This window comes from Carassius gibelio, chromosome A19, assembly GCF_023724105.1.
Source record: "Carassius gibelio isolate Cgi1373 ecotype wild population from Czech Republic chromosome A19, carGib1.2-hapl.c, whole genome shotgun sequence".
Taxonomy (NCBI): domain Eukaryota; kingdom Metazoa; phylum Chordata; class Actinopteri; order Cypriniformes; family Cyprinidae; genus Carassius; species Carassius gibelio.
Genome location: NC_068389.1, coordinates 28,374,054 through 28,399,211, shown reverse-complemented (window position 1 = coordinate 28,399,211; position 25,158 = coordinate 28,374,054). Strand labels below are relative to the sequence as shown.

General features: G+C 34.0%; 1 protein-coding gene and 1 long non-coding RNA gene across 2 annotated transcripts in view; one reads left to right on the top strand and one right to left on the bottom strand.

Moving 5' to 3' along the window:
- The window catches only part of akap9 (A kinase (PRKA) anchor protein 9), a 224,801-nt gene that overhangs the window by 37,371 nt on the left and 162,272 nt on the right, over positions 1-25,158 (bottom strand). The gene's annotated exons all lie outside the window — the stretch shown is intronic.
- The window catches only part of LOC127935230 (uncharacterized), a 40,602-nt gene that overhangs the window by 976 nt on the left and 14,468 nt on the right, over positions 1-25,158 (top strand). Inside the window, exon 2 of the long non-coding RNA XR_008148026.1 lies at positions 5,632-7,592. This is a non-coding gene — a long non-coding RNA (uncharacterized LOC127935230). The remainder of the gene's footprint in view (positions 1-5,631; positions 7,593-25,158) is intronic.

Below are 25,158 nucleotides of genomic sequence, written 5' to 3'. Positions count from 1 at the left end.
CGTCGTAAGAACGAACACTTCAAGGACAAGATTATTTCAAAATACATAATAGCTTGGCTAATATAAACGAAAACAGCCACGTGAACATAAACTGTTGAGAAATAAATCTAAAGTGGATCTACTGGAATTTAATATTAAGTGACCGCATATACCAGCTGCTTCTGTCTTCAATTTTAATCTATATAAAAAATTAAACTCATTCATCTTGGCTGCTTGTTTAATGTGTGTACGTATCTATTTATTATTTTGCTCTAACAAGACTTAATCTATATTTAATTAAATCAATTACATTTTATTTTACATTTTATTTTTCCATTTCTGCATCTAAACGCCTCAAAACTATTGTATACTATTGTTAGCAATTTCTTTATCGTCCAATTTATCCGGTGTACACGCTTTTATTTTCATAATAAACTTGTTTGTTAGATTATACACAGTTATAGTGGTCTATAATAAATATTGACAGGTTTTATTCAAGCTGTTTAGAATGATTGCCTTAGGCTAATTTTTTAAAATGTAAATCCAAAAAAAATAAAAAAAAAATAAATAAAAAACATTGGAAAACAATAACTTGTACTTTTTTATACATTTTGTATAGTTTCATAGTTTATGCATTATAGTTATAAAAACAAACAAATTTAGCCACTCACATAGAAATCTTAGGCCTTATCCTTTTCTGACAGTTTTAGGGATTTTTAAAAATCCTAAAAAACCTTATTTGTGCTGCAAATAATAATTTCAAACTAATTTGATACTGACCTCTGACATCCTGTGACATGATATTTATTTGAATTTACATAATCTCATGGATGTAACAGTACATCTGTTCAGCTCACAGATGAAGACTAAGCTGTAATGCAAGCAGAACTTTCACAAATGCTTGTAGGTCAATAAAATCATTACAAAACACTTAAAAATCATTTAAGGGATTTGATAACACTGTAAAATAATGTCTAATTTGTTAACATTAGCAAATGCATTGATAACACTTTATAATAACTGCACTCATTAGTAAATAGTCAGTTCATGCTTTATAAAGCCTTGTCCCAATATTAATAGTCAGTAGTAAGCAGTTTATAAATACAGCTATAAATAGCTTGTTCTTGGTTTATAAGCATATTTATTAAAAAGGAGAATAAAGGGTCAGTTATCTTCCTATGAAAAAAAAAAAAAAAAAAAATAAACAAACAACACAGATTGATACAGAACTCAGAAATGTTATTGTGGATTTATGATAAACTCAGCCTGTAAATGAATTCATACTCCTCCAAGAAGACACAAGTAGTTCACACCAAACTTTTTTAACATGAAGCCAATATACTGAAGATGTTAAATTTCGAATGGGTTTAGGATACCTTAAATGGTGTGGCCATAGCGATTTATTAAAGTAACATAAAAAAAAATACAATAGTTATTTTACTATATCTTTAAAATTTTTAATTCCAACTCTTCATAATTTTTTATATACGTAGAAGTCATCATTTGAAGGAAGCACAGTAAGTTTCATAGCTTTATCATTTTCAAGAGCCAGCATAAAATTAAAACTATCATAACATATAAATCAAGCTTGCAATTCTTAGTACCAATAATGGCCACCAGATGGCGCTATAGGATTACTTTTAAATAATTATTGTAGAAACAAGTATGATTTAAATCATTTATAGAAATCTTTCAAAGAAAAATAATATGAATTTTATGTATTTTACTGATAAAATGACCCTCACTTAATTAGAATAACAAGCTGAAGTATTGTGAACTGTATATTAAGAATAATTCTTTATAGGCTTTATGGACAAATACGTTTTGAGTGACTCTTGAAGGATCAGCACCACATCCTCTTTTACCACTGTTTAAAGAATGTATCTAACAGTACAGGTGCGGATGAATTTTGAATGGCTTGAATGGTCTTGTCGTGGTGATTTTTTGAAATAACAATAAAAAAGTAACCGGTAAATGTCTTTACTTTTTTTAAGTGCAGCTTCTAAACACTTCAAAAAAATGTACACATAGAAGACAAGTCATTCTGAGGAAATATGCATGGTTTCATGACTATACAACACTATATGGATGATAGAAAATTAAAAAACTATCATACATCTGATGTCACTCTGTCCCTCTGTCACTGTGGGTAATGTGTCTGTGTGTGTGTGTGTGTGTGTGTGTATGTGTGTGTGTGTGTGTGTGTGTGTGTGTGTTAAGTGAATTAGGTGTGAAACTATCAGGGAGCATTTAGTCTCCAGCGCCAACATTTTACAGAACTGCCACTTTCCTGGAGTCTCAGAATTACAATGTGTCAGGTTCTGAGAGATCTAAGATTCCAAAAAATGATTTAATTAGAATACCATGAAGTATTGTGAAATACTATATATTAAGACTTTATATATAGGCTTTTTGAACAGATTAGAGTGACTTGTGAAGGACCAGCACCACCTCCTCTTGTCCGATGGTTTGAGGAATATATCTTCCAGAATCCGGGATTAAGATTTAGGAGCTCATTTTTATTCCACCTCCTTTCCTGAAAGTCTGTCTTGCAGAATTGACTAAAAATTAATCTTCACATTAATTCCTAATTATTTTGCAATTATTTTTGTCAGTTCTTCTTGACCTGTTTTTTTTTCTTCTTCTTCTTTTCTGACCTCATGACCCAGTCAGCATTTTTCTACAATGGTCAAGTCTTAACTTATCCATTTCTGTATTGCATTTGTGTTTGATATTTCTCATGGGTATTTCATAATTTTCGACTTTGAGTTAAAACAGTTTGAGTTAAAACTCTTTTTTTATTGCATTTCATCTGTAAAAGAAAACATGCCCAATAATTCTGCACACATGAATATAAGGAGTTTTTCTCTTCCAGCTTTCCTGGACTATTGTATAGCACTCATAAATGATTAAATAAAAAATAATGGTAGTTATTAAGATTGATATGGTTTGGAATTGGTAAAATGTGCTTGGAAAAAAATCACAAAAAAACAATGTTTTAATGTTTAAGTTTGGAATATTAACTGACATGAATGTATGCTATATAAATATTGTTCATGTTAACATAATGTTTAGAAATGAAATATTATTGTAAAGTGTCACTAAAGTTATATATATTGTTCTGTGAATGTGATTTTAAAGTCTTGATGATTCTGATTAACCCTTTAACTGCCTTATCCTTTAAAACCTCACTGCCAGAGGGATATTGTGAATGCATGTGCCCGCTGGGCACAGTTTACCTGATGCCACCGGGGTGGCGATGGCATTGGTGGCTTGAGCCCGCCATCGCTGCTTGCAGCTATATTTAGGGCTCAAGCCTGGAGGGCGAGAGCCCTATTGTTTTCCTTAGGATTATTTGTTATTATTATTATTATTTATTCTTCTAATTTTTTTCCAAGGTTTCGGGGGCTTTTGGGGTCCTTAACATGCTTAAAAAGTCTTGAAAATTGGCACACACATTGGAACCTGCGGCCATTAGGGCCGGGCAGAGACTGATACACGGGCGTGGCACAGGGGCTCTACAGCGCCCCCTGGAATACTGAGGGCCATATATCATACATACTTGCACGTAGACACACGAAACTCGGTACACATGTAGATCTCATCAAACCAAACAACTTTCGTACTGCATGTCATAGGCTCCGCCCAACAGGAAGTTGGCTATTTTGGGTTTAGTAGTCATATTTTTCGTCAAAGTTGTGGGGGCTTTTGGGGTCCTTAACATACTCAAAAACTCTTGAAAATTTGCACACACTTTGGAATCTGTGGCCTTTAGGAGCCTGCAGAAGCTGGGACCCGGGCGTGGCACAGGGGCTCTACGGCGCCCCCTGGATCACAGTCAGAAATGTTGATGTATAGCTCACACATACTTGCCAATATTCATATGAAACTCAGTACACATATAGATCTCATTGTGCCGAACAACTTTCGTATTGAATATCATAGGCTCCGCCCAACAAGAAGTCAGCTATTTAGAGTTATGTAAAAAGCGCATGCTCTGGAATTTGAAATACTTGTCATAGGTTTTTTACTCGATTGCCGCCAAACTCGGTCAACATGATCTCAAGACATTGGGGATGAAAAATTGCCAGGGGATTTTTGATATCTCGAACGGTTTGCTCGTGGCAAGGCTTTGAAATTATGGCGAGAAATGAGAAACAGGAAGTGTCTAATACCATCCACATACATTTCCTAATTTTAATCAAACTTCATCAGATTATTCATTGTATGATGTCGATCGCATATATGTGACTATTAGGAGTCAAAGTTATAGCGCCACCAAGTGGCAGCAGGAAGTGTGTCATTTTCAAAATGCTTTGAATTCAGCATCTTATTTTTACTCGATTTGCTTCAAACTTCATCAGAATAATGTTAAAACACAGCCGATATAAATCTGCTGGGGGGATATTGATATCTAAAAATATTGTTGCCGTGGCAACATGTCAAACTGGAATACTTCTCAGGTGATTTTGAGGCATATAACATACTTAGAATTTCATCAAACTCAGAACACATATCAGTATTAGTGACAGCTAGACACTGGCAAAATTTCATAAGAGGGCGTGGAAGAGGCACTCTATAGCGCCACCTTTTGTCAAAAGTGGGGGGGTTAGTTTTAGCTACAGACACCAAACTCAGTACAAAAATTGTTCTTATCAAGACGGACAACTTTCTAATTCACAGTCATCAGCTACGACCAACAGGAAGTCGGCTATTTTGATTTGAATGTGGATTGTTTTTTACATTTAGCTGTGAATTAATGCATACTGCTCAGAGGAGAGTAACACTATACACACCAAACTTGGTCTACATGTTGAAAAAACATTGAGGAACTTAAATTGTGAATGGGTTTTGGATAGCTTGGATGGTTTTGTCGTGGGGATTTTTTAAAATGACAATAAAGATGGAATTATTAATTTTCCTGCATTTTTAAATTCCAAACACTTCAAAACCTTTTTTCATACAGAAAAAAAGTTATTCTGAGTAAATATGCATAGTTTCATGACTTTACAACACTGTATGGATAACAGAAAATTAAAAAACTGTCAGACATCTCATCTCACTCTGTCCCTCTGTTTGAGTGTGTGTGCTTAGACTTCCATTTTCTGAGAGAAATAGCGCCCCTACAGGTGCAGTTACCGGACTAAAAAAGGGAGGAGACTGTCTTTTTGTTTCACTTTTAAATCGGTTAAAATACAAATAAATACTTGGATTTAATTCACACTGACAAGCTAAACCAACATATATGATTATTATCAGGTCAGGGCTCATTAATAATTGATGTGTGGTCAGTGATACGTGAGAAACACGAGAGATGAATCACTGCTCTGAGCACCAGCGTGTGGAATGATGAGCTCAGAAAAAAACGAGTTTATTCTTGTTTTATAGCTATTTAAAATAAAGTATTGCAGCGATATCACACAATTCACCAATTAGAGCACACCAAGAGCTAAATTAAAATGTTTTTGAACTGTTTGTGTGAAAATGAAATATTTGCGGCTGCCTATCTGAAATCACTGCCTCCGATCAGCGCGTACAGTGTCACAAGTTCAAAACTAACGAATTTATTCTTGTTTAAGAGCTTTTCAAAATAAATTATTGCCATAAATGCACACAATACATCCATTATAACACAACACGAGATAAATGCAGGTGTTTGTGACCCGTTTAAGTGTGCAAGACTATTTGAAAGCGCGACTGGCAGAATAACATATATCTCTCGAGCTGCAGGATTCTGCCTTTCGTCGTAAGAACGAACACATCAAGGACAAGATTATTTCAAAATACATAATAGCTTGGCGAATATAAACGAAAACAGCCACGTGAACATAAACTGTTGAGAAATAAATCTGAAGTGGATCTACTGGATTTTAATATTAAGTGACCGCATATACCAGCTGCTTCTGTCTTCACTTTTAATCTATATAAAAAATTAAACTCATTCATCTTGGCTGCTTTTTTAATGTGTGTACGTATTTATTTATTATTTTGCTCTAACAAGACTTAATCTATATTTAATTAAATCAATTACATTTGATTTTACATTTGATTTTTCCATTTCTGCATCTAAACGCCTAAAAACCTAAAACATGCTCTATTATACTATTGTTAGCAATTTCTTTATCGTCCAATTTATCTGGTGTACACGCTTTTATTTTCATAATAAACTCGTTTGTTAGATTATACACAGTTATAGTGGTCTATAATAAATATTGACAGGTTTTATTCAAGCTGTTTAGAATGATTGCCGTAGGCAAATTTTTAAAAATGTAAATCCCAAAAAAAAAAAAAAATTGTAAATAAATAAAAAACATTGGAAAAGAATAACTTGTACTTTTTTATACATTTTGTATAGTTTCATAGTTTATGCATTATAGTTATGAAAACAAACAAATTTAGCCACTCACATAGAAATCTTAGGCCTTATCCTTTTCTGACAGTTTTAGGGATTTTTAAAAATCCTAAAAAACCTTATTGGTGCTGCAAATAATAATTTCAAACTAATTTGATACTGACCTCTGACATCCTGTGACATGATATTTATTTGAATTTACATAATCTCATGGATGTAACAGTAAATCTGTTCAGCTCACAGATCAAGACTAAGCTGTAATGCAAGCAGAACTTTCACAAATGCTTGTAGGTCAATAAAATCATTACAAAACACTTACAAATCATTTAAGGGATTTGATAACACTGTAAAATAATGTCTAATTTGTTAACATTAGCAAATGCATTGATAACACTTTATAATAACTGCACTCATTAGTAAATAGTCAGTTCATGCTTCATAAAGCCTTGTCCCAATATTAATAGTCAGTAGTAAGCAGTTTATAAATACAGCTATAAATAGCTCATTTATTAAAAAGGAGAGTAAAGGGTCAGTTATCTTCCTATGAAAAATAAAAAAAATAAAAATAAACAAACAACAACACTGATTGATACAGAACTCAGAAATGTTATTGTGGATTTATGATAAACTCAGCCTGTAAATGAATTCATTCTCCTCCAAGAAGACACAAGTAGTTCACACCAAACTTTTTTAACATGAAGCCATATACTGAAGATGTTAAATTGCGAATGGGTTTAGGATACCTTAAATGGTGTGGCCATAGAGATTTATTAAAGTAACATAAAAAAATACCATAGTTATTTTACTATATCTTTAAAATTTTTAATTCCAACTCTTCATAATTTTTTATATACGTAGAAGTCATCATTTGAAGGAAGCACAGTAAGTTTCATAGCTTTATCATTTTCAAGAGCCAGCATAAAATTAAAACTATCATAACATATAAATCAAGCTTGCAATTCTTAGTACCAATAATGGCCACCAGATGGAGCTATAGGATCACTTTTAAATAATTATTGTAGAAACAAGTATGATTTAAATCATTTATAGAAATCTTTCAAAGAAAAATAATATGAATTTTATGTATTTTACTGATAAAATGACCCTCACTTTATTAGAATAACAAGCTGAAATATTGTGAACTGTATTTTAAGAATAATTCTTTATAGGCTTTATGGACAGATAAGTTTTGAGTGACTCTTGAAGGATCAGCACCACATCCTCTTTTACCACTGTTTAAAGAATGTATCTTACAGAACAGGTGCGGATGAATTTTGAATAGCTTGAATGGTTTTGTCATGGTGATTTTTTGAAATAACAGTAAAAAAGTAACCAGTAAATGTCTTTTATTTTTTTAAGTGCAGCTTCTAAACACTTCAAAAAAATGTACACATAGAAGACAAGTCATTCTGAGGAAATATGCATAGTTTCATGACTATACAACACTATATGGATGATAGAAAATTAAAAAAACTATCATACATCTGATGTCACTCTGTCCCTCTGTCACTGTGGGTAATGTGTGTGTTTGTGTGTGTGTGTGTGTGTGTGTGTGTGTTAAGTGAATTAGGTGTGAAACTATCAGGGAGCATTTAGTCTCCAGTGCCAACATTTTACAGAGCTGCCACTTTCCTGGAGTCTCAGAATTACAATGTGTCAGGTTCTGAGAAATCAAAGATTCCAAAAAAAAATGATTTAATTAGAATACCATGAAGTATTGTGAAATACTATATATTAAGACTTTATATATAGGCTTAATGAACAGATTAGAGTGACTCATGAAGGACCAGCACCACCTACTCTTGTCCGATGGTTTGAGGAATATATCTTCCAGAATCCGGGATTAAGATTTAGGAGCTCATTTTTATTCCACCTCCTTTCCTGAAAGTCTGTCTTGCAGAATTGACTAAAAATTAATCTTCACATTAATTCCTAATTATTTTGCAATTATTTTTGTCAGTTCTTCTTGACCTGTTTTTTTTTTTCTTCTTCTTTTCTGACCTCATGACCCAGTCAGCATTTTTGTACAATGGTCAAGTCTTAACTTATCCATTTCTGTATTGCATTTGTGTTTGATATTTCTCATGGGTATTTCATAATTTTCGACTTTGAGTTAAAACAGTTTGAGTTAAAACTCTTTTTTAGCGCATTTCATCTGTAAAAGAAAACATGCCTAATGATTCTGCACATGAATATAAGGAGTTTTTCTCTTCCAGCTTTCCTGGACTATTGTATAGCACTTATAAATGATTAAATAAAAAATAATGGTAGTTATTAAGATTGATATGGTTTGGAATTGGTAAAATGTGCTTGGAAAAAAATCACAATAAAACAATGTTTTAATGTTTAAGTTTGGAATATTAACTGACATAAATTAATGCTATATAAATATTGTTCATGTTAACATAATGTTTATAAATGAAATCTTATTGTAAAGTGTTACTAAATATATATATATGTTTGGGGAATATATATGTATATTGTTCTGTGAATGTGATTTTAAAGTCTAGATGATTCGGATTAACCCTTTAACTGCCATATCATTTAAAACCTCACTGCCAGAGGGATATTGTGAATGCATGTGCCCGCTGGGCACAGTTTACCTGATGCCACCGGGGTGGCGATGGCATTGGTGGCTTGAGCCCGCCATCGCTGCTTGCAGCTATATTTAGGGCTCAAGCCTGGAGGGCGAGAGCCCTATTGTTTTCCTTAGGATTATTTTTTATTATTATTATTATTATTATTATTATTATTTTTTTTTTCTAACGTTACGGGGGCTTTTGGGGCCCTTAACATGCTTAAAAAGTCTTGAAAATTGGCACACACATTGGAACCTGCGGCCATTAGGGCCGGGCAGAGACTGATACACGGGCGTGGCACAGGGGCTCTACAGCGCCCCCTGGAATATGGAGGGCCATATATCATACATACTTGTACGTAGACATACGAAACTCGGTACACATATAGAACTCATCAATACAAACAACTTTCGTATTGCATATCATAGGCTCCGCCCAACAGGAAGTTGGCTATTTAGGGTTTATTATTCATATTTGTCGTCAAAGTTGTGGGGGCTTTTGGAGTCCTTAACATACTCAAAAACTCTTGGAAATTTGCACACACCTTTGGATCTGTGGCCTTTAGGAGCCTGCAGAGGTTGGGACCCGGGCGTGGCACAGGGGCTCTACGGCGCCCCCTGGAACACAGTCATTAATATTGATGTATAGCTCACACATACTTACACGTATTAATATGAAACTCAGTACACATATAGATCTCATCGTGCCGAACAACTTGCGTATTGCATGTCATAGGCTCCGCCCAACAGGAAGTCAGCTATTTAGAGTTATGTAAAAAGCGCATGCTCTGGAATTTGATATACTTGTCATAGGTTTTTTACTCGATTGCCACCAAACTCGGTCAACATGATCTCAAGACATTGGGGATGAAAAATTGCCAGGGGATTTTTGATATCTCGAACGGTTTGCTCGTAGCGAGGCGTTTAATTTATGGCGAGAATTGAGAAACAGGAAGTGTCTAATACCATCCACATACATTTCCTAATTTTAATCAAACTTCATCAGATTATTCATTGTATGATGTCGATCGCATATATGTGACTATTAGGAGTCAAAGTTATAGCGCCACCAACTGGCAGCAGGAAGTGTGTCATTTTCAAAATGCTTTGAATTCAGCATCTTATTTTTACTCGATTTGCTTCAAACTTCATCAGAATAATGTTAAAACACAGCCGATATAAATCTGCTGGGGGGATATTGATATCTAAAAATATTGTTGCCGTGGCAACATGTCAAACTGGAATACTTCTCAGGTGATTTTGAGGCATATAACATGCTTAGAATTTCATCAAACTCAGAACACATATCAGTATTAGTGACAGCTAGACACTGGCAAAAGTTCATAAGAGGGCGTGGAAGAGGCACTCTATAGCGCCACCTTTTGTCAAAAGTGAGGGGGTTAGTTTTAGCTACAGACACCAAACTCAGTACAAAAATTGTTCTTATCAAGACGGACAACTTTCTAATTTACAGTCATCAGCTACGACCAACAGGAAGTCGGCTATTTTGATTTGAATGTGGATTGTTTTTTACATTTAGCTGTGAATTAATGCATACTGCTCAGAGGAGAGTAACACTATACACACCAAACTTGGTGTACATGTTGAAAAAACATTGAGGAGCTTAAATTGTGAATGGGTTTTGGATAGCTTGGATGGTTTTGTCGTGGTGATTTTTTTAAATGACAATAAAGATGGAACTATTAATTTTCCTGCATTTTTAAATTCCAAACACTTCAAAACCTTTTTTCATACAGAAAAAAAGTTATTCTGAGTAAATATGCATAGTTTCATGACTTTACAACACTGTATGGATAACAGAAAATTAAAAAACTGTCAGACATCTCATCTCACTCTGTCCCTCTGTTTGAGTATTATGTGCTGAGACTTACATTGTCTGAGAGAAAATGCGCCCCTACAGGTTCAATTCCTGAAAGGGAAATTCGACTGAAAGGGAGGAGACTCTCTTTTAGTTTCATTTTTAAATCGGTTAAAATACAAATAAATACTTAGATTTAATTCACACTGACAAGCTAAACCAACATATATGATTATTACCGGTTCAGGGCTCATGGATAAATTATTTCTGGCCAGAGATACGTGAGAAATAGGAGAGATGAATCACCGCTGTGACCACGAGCGTCTGGAGTAAAGAGCTCAGAAAAAACGAATTTATTCCTGTTTTAAAGCTTTTAAAAATAAAGTATTACAGCGATATCACACAATTCACCAATTAGAGCACACCAAGAGCTAAATTAAGATGTTTTTGAACTGTTTGTGTGAAAATGATATATTCGCGGCTGCCTATATCTGAAATCACTGCCTCTGATCAGCGCGCACAGTGTCACAAGTTCAAAACTAACGAATTTATTCTTGTTTAAGAGCTTTTTAAAATAAATTATTGCCATAAATGCACACAATACATCCATTATAACACAACACGAGCTAAATGCAGGTCTTTTGTGACCCGTTTAAGTGTGCAAGACTATTTGAAAGCGCGACTGGCAGAATAACATATATCTCTCGAGCTGCAGGATTCTGGCTTTCGTCGTAAGAACGAACACTTCAAGGACAAGATTATTTCAAAATACATAATAGCTTGGCTAATATAAACGAAAACAGCCACGTGAACATAAACTGTTGAGAAATAAATCTAAAGTGGATCTACTGGAATTTAATATTAAGTGACCGCATATACCAGCTGCTTCTGTCTTCAATTTTAATCTATATAAAAAATTAAACTCATTCATCTTGGCTGCTTGTTTAATGTGTGTACGTATCTATTTATTATTTTGCTCTAACAAGACTTAATCTATATTTAATTAAATCAATTACATTTTATTTTACATTTTATTTTTCCATTTCTGCATCTAAACGCCTAAAAACTATTGTATACTATTGTTAGCAATTTCTTTATCGTCCAATTTATCCGGTGTACACGCTTTTATTTTCATAATAAACTTGTTTGTTAGATTATACACAGTTATAGTGGTCTATAATAAATATTGACAGGTTTTATTCAAGCTGTTTAGAATGATTGCCTTAGGCTAATTTTTTAAAATGTAAATCCAAAAAAAAAAAAATAAATAAATAAAAAACATTGGAAAACAATAACTTGTACTTTTTTATACATTTTGTATAGTTTCATAGTTTATGCATTATAGTTATAAAAACAAACAAATTTAGCCACTCACATAGAAATCTTAGGCCTTATCCTTTTCTGACAGTTTTAGGGATTTTTAAAAATCCTAAAAAACCTTATTTGTGCTGCAAATAATAATTTCAAACTAATTTGATACTGACCTCTGACATCCTGTGACATGATATTTATTTGAATTTACATAATCTCATGGATGTAACAGTAAATCTGTTCAGCTCACAGATCAAGACTAAGCTGTAATGCAAGCAGAACTTTCACAAATGCTTGTAGGTCAATAAAATCATTACAAAACACTTAAAAATCATTTAAGGGATTTGATAACACTGTAAAATAATGTCTAATTTGTTAACATTAGCAAATGCATTGATAACACTTTATAATAACTGCACTCATTAGTAAATAGTCAGTTCATGCTTTATAAAGCCTTGTCCCAATATTAATAGTCAGTAGTAAGCAGTTTATAAATACAGCTATAAATAGCTTGTTCTTGGTTTATAAGCACATTTATTAAAAAGGAGAATAAAGGGTCAGTTATCTTCCTATGAAAAAAAAATAAAAAAAAATAAACAAACAACACAGATTGATACAGAACTCAGAAATGTTATTGTGGATTTATGATAAACTCAGCCTGTAAATGAATTCATACTCCTCCAAGAAGACACAAGTAGTTCACACCAAACTTTTTTAACATGAAGCCAATATACTGAAGATGTTAAATTTCGAATGGGTTTAGGATACCTTAAATGGTGTGGCCATAGCGATTTATTAAAGTAACATAAAAAAAAATACAATAGTTATTTTACTATATCTTTAAAATTTTTAATTCCAACTCTTCATAATTTTTTATATACGTAGAAGTCATCATTTGAAGGAAGCACAGTAAGTTTCATAGCTTTATCATTTTCAAGAGCCAGCATAAAATTAAAACTATCATAACATATAAATCAAGCTTGCAATTCTTAGTACCAATAATGGCCACCAGATGGCGCTATAGGATTACTTTTAAATAATTATTGTAGAAACAAGTATGATTTAAATCATTTATAGAAATCTTTCAAAGAAAAATAATATGAATTTTATGTATTTTACTGATAAAATGACCCTCACTTAATTAGAATAACAAGCTGAAGTATTGTGAACTGTATATTAAGAATAATTCTTTATAGGCTTTATGGACAAATACGTTTTGAGTGACTCTTGAAGGATCAGCACCACATCCTCTTTTACCACTGTTTAAAGAATGTATCTAACAGTACAGGTGCGGATGAATTTTGAATGGCTTGAATGGTCTTGTCGTGGTGATTTTTTGAAATAACAATAAAAAAGTAACCGGTAAATGTCTTTACTTTTTTTAAGTGCAGCTTCTAAACACTTCAAAAAAATGTACACATAGAAGACAAGTCATTCTGAGGAAATATGCATGGTTTCATGACTATACAACACTATATGGATGATAGAAAATTAAAAAACTATCATACATCTGATGTCACTCTGTCCCTCTGTCACTGTGGGTAATGTGTCTCTGTGTGTGTGTGTGTGTGTGTGTGTGTGTGTGTGTTAAGTGAATTAGGTGTGAAACTATCAGGGAGCATTTAGTCTCCAGCGCCAACATTTTACAGAACTGCCACTTTCCTGGAGTCTCAGAATTACAATGTGTCAGGTTCTGAGAGATCTAAGATTCCAAAAAATGATTTAATTAGAATACCATGAAGTATTGTGAAATACTATATATTAAGACTTTATATATAGGCTTTTTGAACAGATTAGAGTGACTTGTGAAGGACCAGCACCACCTCCTCTTGTCCGATGGTTTGAGGAATATATCTTCCAGAATCCGGGATTAAGATTTAGGAGCTCATTTTTATTCCACCTCCTTTCCTGAAAGTCTGTCTTGCAGAATTGACTAAAAATTAATCTTCACATTAATTCCTAATTATTTTGCAATTATTTTTGTCAGTTCTTCTTGACCTGTTTTTTTTTCTTCTTCTTCTTTTCTGACCTCATGACCCAGTCAGCATTTTTCTACAATGGTCAAGTCTTAACTTATCCATTTCTGTATTGCATTTGTGTTTGATATTTCTCATGGGTATTTCATAATTTTCGACTTTGAGTTAAAACAGTTTGAGTTAAAACTCTTTTTTATTGCATTTCATCTGTAAAAGAAAACATGCCCAATAATTCTGAACACATGAATATAAGGAGTTTTTCTCTTCCAGCTTTCCTGGACTATTGTATAGCACTCATAAATGATTAAATAAAAAATAATGGTAGTTATTAAGATTGATATGGTTTGGAATTGGTAAAATGTGCTTGGAAAAAAATCACAAAAAAACAATGTTTTAATGTTTAAGTTTGCAATATTAACTGACATGAATGAATGCTATATAAATATTGTTCATGTTAACATAATGTTTAGAAATGAAATATTATTGTAAAGTGTCACTAAAGTTATATATATTGTTCTGTGAATGTGATTTTAAAGTCTTGATGATTCTGATTAACCCTTTAACTGCCTTATCCTTTAAAACCTCACTGCCAGAGGGATATTGTGAATGCATGTGCCCGCTGGGCACAGTTTACCTGATGCCACCGGGGTGGCGATGGCATTGGTGGCTTGAGCCCGCCATCGCTGCTTGCAGCTATATTTTATTATTATTATTTTTTTTTTCCAACGTTACGGGGGCTTTTGGGGTCCTTAACATGCTCGAAAACTCTTGAAAATTGGCACACACCTTGGAACCTGCGGCCATTAGGGCTGGGCAGAGACAGATATACGGGCGTGGCACAGGGGCTCTACAGCGCCCCCTGGAATACTGAGGGCCATATATCATACATACTTGCACGTAGACACACGAAACTCGGTACACATGTAGATCTCATCAAACCAAACAACTTTCGTACTGCATGTCATAGGCTCCGCCCAACAGGAAGTTGGTTATTTAGGGTTTAGTATTCATATTTTTCGTCAAAGTTGTGGGGGCTTTTGGGGTCCTTAACATACTCAAAAACTCTTGAAAATTTGCGCACACTTTGGAATCTGTGGCCTTTAGGAGCCTGCAGAGGCTGGGACCCGGGCGTGGCACAAGGGCTCTACGGCGCCCCCTGGATCACAGTCAGAAATGTTGATGTATAGCTCACACATACTCACACATATGCATATGAAACTCAGTACACATATAGATCTCATCGTGCCGAACAACTTTCGTATTGCATGTCATAGGCTCCGCCCAACAGGAAGTCAGCTATTTAGAGTTATGTAAAAAGCGCATGCTCTGGAATTTGAAATACTTGTCATAGGTTTTTTTGCAGATTGCCACCAAATTCGGTCAACATGATCTCAAGACATTGGGGATGAAAAATTGCCAGGGGATTTTTGATATCTCGAACGGTTTGCTCGTGGCGAGGTGTTGAAATTATGGCGAGAAATGAGAAACAGGAAGTGTCTAATACCATCCACATACATTTCCTGATTTTAATCAAACTTCATCAGATTATTCTTTGTATGATGTCGATCGCATATATGTGACTATTAGGGGTCAAAGTTATAGCGCCACCAACTGGCAGCAGGAAGTGTGTCATTTTCAAAATGCTTTGAATTCAGCATCTTATTATTACTCAATTTGCTTCAAACTTCATCAGAATAATGTTAAAACACAGCCTATATAAATCTGCTGGGGGGATATTGATATCTAAAAATATTGTTGCCGTGGCAACATGTTAAACTGGAATACTTCTCAGGTGATTTTGAGGCATATAACATGCTTAGAATTTCATCAAACTCAGAACACATATCAGTATTTATGATAACTAGACACTGGCAAAAGTTCATAAGAGGGCGTGGAAGAGGCACTCTATAGCGCCACCTTTTGTCAAAAGTGGGGGGGTTAGTTTTAGCTACAGACACCAAACTCGGTACAAAAATTGTTCTCATCAAGACGGACAACTTTCTAATTCACAGTCATCAGCTACGATCAACAGGAAGTCAGCTATTTTGATTTGAATGTGGATTTTTTTTTTACATTTAGCTGTGAATTAATGCATACTGCTCAGAGGAGAGTAACACTATACACACCAAATTTTGTCTACATGATGCCAAAACATTTTAAACAACTTAAATTGCCAATAGATTTTGGATAGCTTGAACGGTTTTGTCTCTGTGATTTTTTTTAAATGACATTAAAAATGGAATTATTAATTTTCCTGCATTTTTTAATTCCAAACACTTCAAAACCTTTTTTCATACAGACAAAAAGTCATTCTGAGTAAATATGGATAGTTTCACGACTTTACAACACTGTATGGGTAACAGAAAATTAAAAAACTGTCAGACATCTCATCTCACTTCTGTCCCTCTGTTTGAGTGTATGTGCTTAGACTTCCATTGTCTGAGAGAAATTGCGCCCCTACAGGTGCAATTACCGGAGTTTTAGTTTCTCTTTTAAATCGGTTAAAATACAAATAAATACTTAGATTTAATTCACACTGACAAGCTAAACCAACATATATGATTATTACCGGGTCAGGGCTCATTAATAATTGATGTGTGGTCAGTGATACGTGAGAAACAGGAGAGATTAATCACCGCTCTGAGCAGGAGCGTGTGGAATGACGAGCTCAGAAAAAACGAGTTTATTCTTGTTTCATAGCTATTAAGAATAAAGTATTGCAGCGATATCACACAATTCACAAATTAGAACACACCAAGAGCTAAATTAAGATGTTTTTGAACTGTTTGTGTGAAAATTAAATATTTGTGGCTGCCTATCTGAAATCACCGCTCCGATCAGCGCGCACAGTGCCACAAGTTCAAAACTAACAAATTTATTCTTGTTTAAGAGCTTTTTAAAATAAAATATTGCCATAAATGCACACAATACACACATTATAACACAACAAGAGCTAAATACAGGTGTTTGTGACCCGTTTAAGTGTGCAAGACTATTTGAAAGCGCGACTGGCACAATAACATATATCTCTCGAGCTGCAGGATTCTGCCTTTCGTCGTAAGAACGAACACATCACGGACAAGATTATTTCAAAATACATAATAGCTTGGCGAATATAAACGAAAACAGCCACGTGAACATAAACTGTTGAGAAATAAATCTGAAGTGGATCTACTGGATTTGAATATTAAGTGACCGCATATACCAGCTGCTTCTGTCTTCAATTTTAATCTATATATATAAAAAAGGAGACTCATTTGTCTTGGCTGCTTTTTTAATGTAGCGTATTTATTTATTTACTTTTTTATACATTTTGTATAATTTCATAGTTTATGTATTACAATTATAAAAACAAAAATAAATTTAGCCACTCACATAGAAATATCTTAGGCCTTATCCTTTTCTGACAGTTTTAGGGATTTTAAAAAATCCTAAAAAACCTTATTTGTGCTGCAAATAATAATTTCAAACTCATTTGATACTGACCTATGACATCCTCTGACATGCTATTTATTTGAATTTACATAATGTCATGGATGTAACAGTAAATCTGTTCAGCTCACAGATGAAGACTAAGCTGTAATTCAAGCAGAACACTTATAAATCATTTAAGGATTTGATAACACTGTAAAATAATGTCTTATTTGCTAACATTAGTAAATGCATTGGTAACACTTTATAATAACTGCACTCATTAGTAAATAGTCAGTTCGTGCTTTATAAAGTCTTGTCCCAACATTAATAGTCATTAGTAAGCAGCTTATAAATACAGCTATAAATAACTTTTTCTTGGTTTATAAGGACATATTTTAAAAAGGAGAGTAAAGGGTCAGTTATCTTCCTAAGAAAAATAAAAATAAACAAACACAACACAGATTGATACAGAAATATTTATTTCAATATGCAATAAAAGGAAACTGTACACTTGAATTATATATATATATATATATATATATATATATATATATATATGTGTGTGTTGGTATGTGGGAAGCACAGTTTTTGAGTGCACTGTAGACTTGCTCTCCAGGTGGATTCTGGTTGTATGCAGTCCATAAGGTATGGCTTTGTGTGTACATGTGAACAAGGAGAGGACACAAGACGTTTGAGATCATTTTTAATGGAGTTCAAGTAATAAAGAAAGACATTTGTTATGCATCTACATCCGTCTGCATGGACTCTGTACGTGTTTTAAACTTGCTAACCCCTATTATCAACGGCATTGGAAAGCCAATACACACACACAGACACATGTATATATATATATATATACTTGATAAAAAAAAAAAATAAATAAAAAAAAAAAAAAAAATATATATATATATATATATATATATATATATATATATATATATATATATATATATACTTGATAAAATATATATATATATATATATATATATATATATTTTTTTTTTTTTTTTTTTTTATCAAGTGTACAGCTGTACAGTTTCTTTTTATCCATCTTGAAAAAATATTTCTGTGTTCTGTATCCCTCTGTGTTGTGTTTGACTTTTTAGTTTGGTAGATGAATGTTCCTTTAAATCTCATTTGTGAATGATTTAAATGTATAAATAGTCTTTGCTTTAGATGAGCTCACAAAGGACTGTCACCATTAGGACTCCCTATGCATAGGGCCCGGGATCTTGTGCAGCGCCCCTGCTGACAACTAGAATATTGTTATAATACTTAAAGTATGAAAATACAATGATTGAACTTTATAGCTTAAGAACAAAACATTTATAGCTGTATTTATGAACTGTTTAATAATGCCTATTAAAGGAGTGCTATTATTATTTTTCAAATTTAGTTATACTGTAATGTTGTTGTTTCAGCATAAAAAAAAGTTCTGCAAAGTTACTAAGCTGAAAGTCCAATTCAAAAGGAGATATTTTATTTAACAAAAAACACTTTTTAAAAACTATAATGAACAAATTGTTTGGACTACAACAAATATTGTCCGGGATTTGTGATTTCACAAATATGGACGAATGGGATGAGAATTGGTTGAGCTGCACTATAGAAAGCAACGAGTGTGATACATATGTAGTTGACCATGAAGCCTGGAAGAGAAAAACAAAACTCCTTATATTCAGGTGTGAAGAATTATTAGGCATTTTTTCCTTTACTGATAAAATAAGCCCAAAAAAAGGTTTAACTCAGATTGAAAAATGTGTTTCTAAAGTTATATATATTGTTCTGTGAATGTGATTTCAAAGTCTAGATGATTCGGATTAACCCTTTAACTGCCGTATCCCTTAAAACCTGACTGCCAGAGTGCTATTGTGAATGCATGTGCCCGCTTGGCACAGTTTACCTGATGCCACAGGGGTGGTGTTGCACTGATGGCTTGAGCCCGCCATCGCTGCTTGCAGCTATATTCTTATTATTATTATTTTTTTTTTTTATTAAACCTTCCGGGGGTTTTTGGGGGCCTTAACATGCTCAAAAACTCTTGAAAATTGGCACACACATTGGAATCTGCGGCCATCAGGATGCTGCAGAGGCTGGGACCCGGGCGTGGCACAGGGGCTCTACAGCGCCCCCTGGAACACAGTCAGAAATCTTGAACCATAGCTCACACACACTTGCATATATTTATATGAAACTCAGTACACTTGTAGATCTCATTGAGCTGAACAACTTTCGCGCTTTATGTCATAGGCTCCGCCCAACAGGAAGTCAGCTATTCAGGGCTGTTTAAAAAAAGCATGCTCTGGAATTTGAAATACTCCTCTGAGGTTTTCAACCCGTTCGCCACGAAACTCGGTGAACATGATCTCAAGACATTGTGGATGAAAAATTGCGAGGGGATTTTTGATATCTCGAAGGGTTTGCCCGTGGCGAGGCGTGGAACTTATGGCGAGAAATGAGGAACAGGAAATGTCTAATAACATCCACATACATTTCCTGAATTTGATCAAACTTCATGGGTTTGTTCGTTGTATGATACTGATTGTATATATGTGACTATTAAGAGTCAACGTTATAGCGCCACCAACTGGCAGCAGGAAGTGTGTCATTTTCCAAATGCTTTGAATTCAGCATCTTATTTTTACTCGATTTACTTAAAACTTCATCAGAATAATGACAAAACACGGCCGATGTAAATCTGTTGTGGGGATATTGATATCTGATATAGTGTTGCCATGGCAACGTGTCAAACTTGAATGTTCTGTTATGGTGAGTTTGAGGCAGACAACAACCTCAGATTTACATGAAACTCAAAACACATATCAGTATTAGTGATAGCTAGACAATGGCAAAAGCTTTTAAAAGGGCGTGAAGGAGGCACTCTATAGCGCCACCATTTGTCAAAAGTGGGGGGGTTAGTTTTAGCTACAGACACAAAACTTGGTACATAAATTGTTCTTATCAAGACGGACAACTTTCTAATTCACAGTCATCAGCTACGATCAACAGGAAGTCAGCTATTTTGATTTGAATGTGGATTTTTTTTTACATTTAGCTGTGAATTAATGCATACTGCTCAGAGGAGAGCAACACTATACACACCAAACTTTGTCTACATGATGCCAAAACATTTTAAACAACTTAAATTGCCAATGGATTTTGGATAGCTTGAACGGTTTTGTCTTGGTGATTTTTTTAAATGACAGTAAAAATGGAATTATTAATTGTCCTGCATTTTTAAATTCCAAACACTTCAAAACCTTTTTTCATACAGAAAAAAAGTCATTCTGAGTAAATATGGATAGTTTCACAACTTTACAACACTGTATGGATAACAGAAAATTAAAAAACTGTCAGACATCTCATCTCACTCTGTCCCTCTGTTTGAGTATATGTGCTTCAGACTTCCATTGTCTGAGAGAAATAGCGCCCCTACAGGTTCAATTCCCGGACTTTTACTTTCACTTTTAAATTGGTTAAAATACAAATAAATACTTAGATTTAATTCACACTGACAAGCTAAACCAACATATCTGATTATTACCGGGTCAGGGCTCATTAATAATTGATGTATGGTCAGTGATACGTGAGAAACACGAGAGATGAATCACCGCTCTGAGCATGAGCGTGTGGAATGACGAGCTCAGAAAAAACGAGTTTATTCTTGTTTTATAGCTTTTACAAATAAAATATTGCAGCGATATTACACAATTCACCAATTAAAACACACCAAGAGCTAAATTCAGATGTTTTTGAACTGTTTGTGTAAAAATTAAATATTTGCGGCTGCCTATCTGAAATCACCGCTCCGATCAGCGCATAGTGTTACGAGCTGAAAACAAACGAATTTATTCTTGTATAAGAGCTTTTTTAAATAAAATATTGCCACCAATGCACACAATACACCGATTATAACACAACAAGAGCTAAATGCAGGTGTTTGTGACCCGTTTAAGTGTGCAAGACTATTTGAAAGCGCGACTGGCAGAATAACATTTCTCTTGAGCTGCAGGTTTCTGCCTTTCGTCGTACGAACGAACACATCACGGACAAGATTATTTCAAAATACATAATAGCTTGGCGAATATAAACGAAAACAGCCACGTGAACATAAACTGTTGAGAAATAAATCTGAAGTGGATCTACTGGATTTGAATATTAAAGTGACCGCATATACCAGCTGCTTCTGTCTTCAATTTTAATCTATATAAAAAAGGAAACTCATTCGACTTGGCTGCTTTTTTAATGTGTGCGTATTTATTTATTTACCTTTTTATACATTTTGTATAATTTCATAGTTTGTGTATTACAATTATAAAAACAAAAATAAATTTAGCCACTCACATATAAATAGCTTAGGCCTTATCCTTTTTCTGACAGTTTTAGGGATTTTTAAAAATCCTAAAAAAAAACTTATTTGTGCTGCAAATAATAATTTCAAACTCATTTGATACTGACCTATGACATCCTGTAACATTATATTTATTTGAATTTACAAAATCTCATGGATGTAACAGTAAATCTGTTCAGCTCACAGATCAATACTAAGCTGTAATGCAAGCAGAACTTTCACAAATGCTTATGAGTCATTTAAGGATTTGATAACTGTAAAATAATGTCTAATTTGTTAACATTAGCAAATGCATTGATAACATTTTATAATAACTGCACTCATTAGTAAATAGTCAGTTCATGCTTTATAAAGCCTTGTCCCAATATTAATAGTCAGTAGTAAGCAGTTTATAAATACAGCTATAAATAGCTTGTCCTTGGTTTATAAGCACATTTATTAAAAAGGAGAGTAAAGGGTCAGTTATCTTCCTATGAAAAATAAAAGATAAAAATAAACAAACAACAACACAGATTGATACAGAAATCAGAAATTTTATTGTGGATTTATGAAAAAATCAGCCTGTAAATGAATTCATACTCCTCCTCATACTACTCCATACTCCTTTTTCAACATGATGCCAATATACTGAAATTGTGAATGGGTTTAGGATAGCTTAAATGGTGTTGCCATAGAGATTTATTAAAGTAACATAAAAAATACAATAGTTATTTTACTATATCTTTAAAATGTTTCATTCTAACTCTTCATAATTTTTTATATAAGTAGAAGTCATCATTTGAAGGAAGCACAGTAAGTTTCATAGCTTTATCATTTTCAAGAGCCAGCATAAAATTAAAACTATCATAACTTATAAATCAAGCTTGCAATTCTTAGTACCAATAATGGCCACCAGAGGGAGCTATAGGATTACTTTTAAATAATTATTGTAGAAACGAGTATAATTTAAATCATTTATAGAAATCTTTCAAAAAAATAATATGAATTGTATGTATTTTACTGATAAAGTGACCCTCACTTAATTAGAATAACAAGCTGAAGTATTGTGAACTGTATATTAAGAATAATTCTTTATAGGCTTTATGGACAGATACGTTTTGAGTGACTCTTGAAGGTTCAGCCCCACATCCTCTTTTACCACTGTTTAAAGAATTAATCTTACACAACAGGTGTGAATGAATTTTGGATAGCTTGAATGGTTTTGTCGTGGTGATTTTTTGAAATAATAGTAAAAAAGGAACCAGTAAATGTCTTTTTATTTTTTTAAAGTGCAGCTTCTAAACACTTAAAAAAAAAATGTACACATAGAAGACAAGTTATTCTGAGGAAATATGCATAGTTTCATGACTATACAACACTATATGGATGATAGAAAATTAAAAAACTATCATACATCTGATGTCACTCAGTCCCACTGTCACTGTGGGTAATGTGTGTGTGTGTGTGTGTGTGTGTGTTGTCAGTTCTTCTTGACCTGCTTTTTTCTTCTTCTTTTCTGACCTCATGACCCAGTCAGCATTTTTTGTACAATGGTCAAGTCTTAACTTATCAATTTCTGTATTGCATTTGTGTTTGATATTTCTCATGGGTATTTCATAATTTTCGACCTTACAGTTTGAGTTAAAACTCTATTTTAGCGCATTTCATCTGTAAAAGAAAACATGCCTAATAATTCTGCACACATGAATATAAGGGCCCTATTTAAACGATCTGAAACGCAAGTGTCAAAGCGCGAAGCGCAAGTAACTTTGTGGGCGGGTCTCGGCGCTGTTGCTATTTTCCCGGCGGGATAAATGGCTCTTGCGCCCGGCGCAAATCTAAAATGGGTTGGTCTGAAGTAGCTTCATTATTCATAGGTGTGGTTTGGGCGTAACGTGAAATAAACCAATCAGAGCGTCATCCAACATTCCCTTTAAAAGCAGGTGCGCAAGTTCCATTATGGATTGCTATTATGGCGTATTTACCAGGCGCACGCCAGGAGCGGTTCACAGCCGAGGAGACTGATGTTCTTGTAAGAGCAGTGAAAGACAGAGAAGTTGTGTTGTATGAGGATGGGAGAAACCCACCCAAAATAGCGTCATGATTTCCGTCATCTCATGTGTTAATATTTTTTTAGTGTAACAATTTAAGATTTGCAAAAATAACTGTTGCATCTGTGTAGATTACATGAGCAAAGTGTATGCGCGTTGTGCACGCTATACATTATGGTCAAGCATGCGCCCTTAAAACAGCATTATGAACAACGCGTTTGACTTTAGACTAGGTTTTTTCTGGTCAGTGGCGCAATTGTTTAATGGAACAGCAAAATAGCACCAGGGATTGTTTGCGCCGGAACAAGCCTCCTTTTTTGCGCTGAACCGCCCAGGGAGCGCAAGTTCATTCACTAGTTTAGCGACGTTCTTCTGTGGAGGGAAAAGCGCGCTTTGCGCAGGTGCAAAATAGGAATGACACATGCGTCGGTGTACAAAGTCAATTGCGCTGGGTGCAAGATAGGGCCCAAGGAGTTTTTCTCTTCCAGCTTTCCTGGACTATTGTATAGCACTCATAAATGATTAAATAAAAAATAATGGTAGTTATTAAGATTGATATGGTTTGGAATTGGTAAAATGTACTTGGAAAAAAATCACAATAAAACAATGTTTTCATGTTTAAGTTTGGAATATTAACTGACATGAATGAATGCTATATAAATATTGTTCATGTTAACATAATGTTTATAAATAAAATCTTATTGTACAGTGTTACTAAAGTTATATATATATATATATATATATATATATATATATATATATATATATATATATATATACACATATATTTACATATACATATACATATACATATATATATATATATATATATATATATATATATATATATTGTTCTGTGAATGTGATTTTAAAGTCTAGATGATTCGGATTAACCCTTTAACTGCCGTATCCTTTAAAACCTCACTGCCAGAGGGATATTGTGAATGCATGTGCCCGCTGGGCACAGTTTACCTGATGCCACGGGGGGGTTATGGCATTGGTGGCTTGAGCCCGCCATCGCTGCTTGCAGCTATATTTAGGGCTCAAGCCTGGAGGGCGAGAGCCCTATTGTTTTCCTTAGGATTATTTGTTATTATTATTAGGGCTCAAGCCTGGAGGGCGAGAGCCCTATTGTTTTCCTTAGGATTATTTGTTATTATTATTATTATTATTATTTATTATTATTATTTTTCTTCAAGGTTTCGGGGGCTTTTGGGGCCCTTAACATGCTTAAAAAGTCTTGAAAATTGGCACACACATTGGAACCTGCGGCCATTAGGGCCGGGCAGAGACTGATACACGGGCGTGGCACAGGGGCTCTACAGCGCCCCCTGGAATGCTGAGGGCC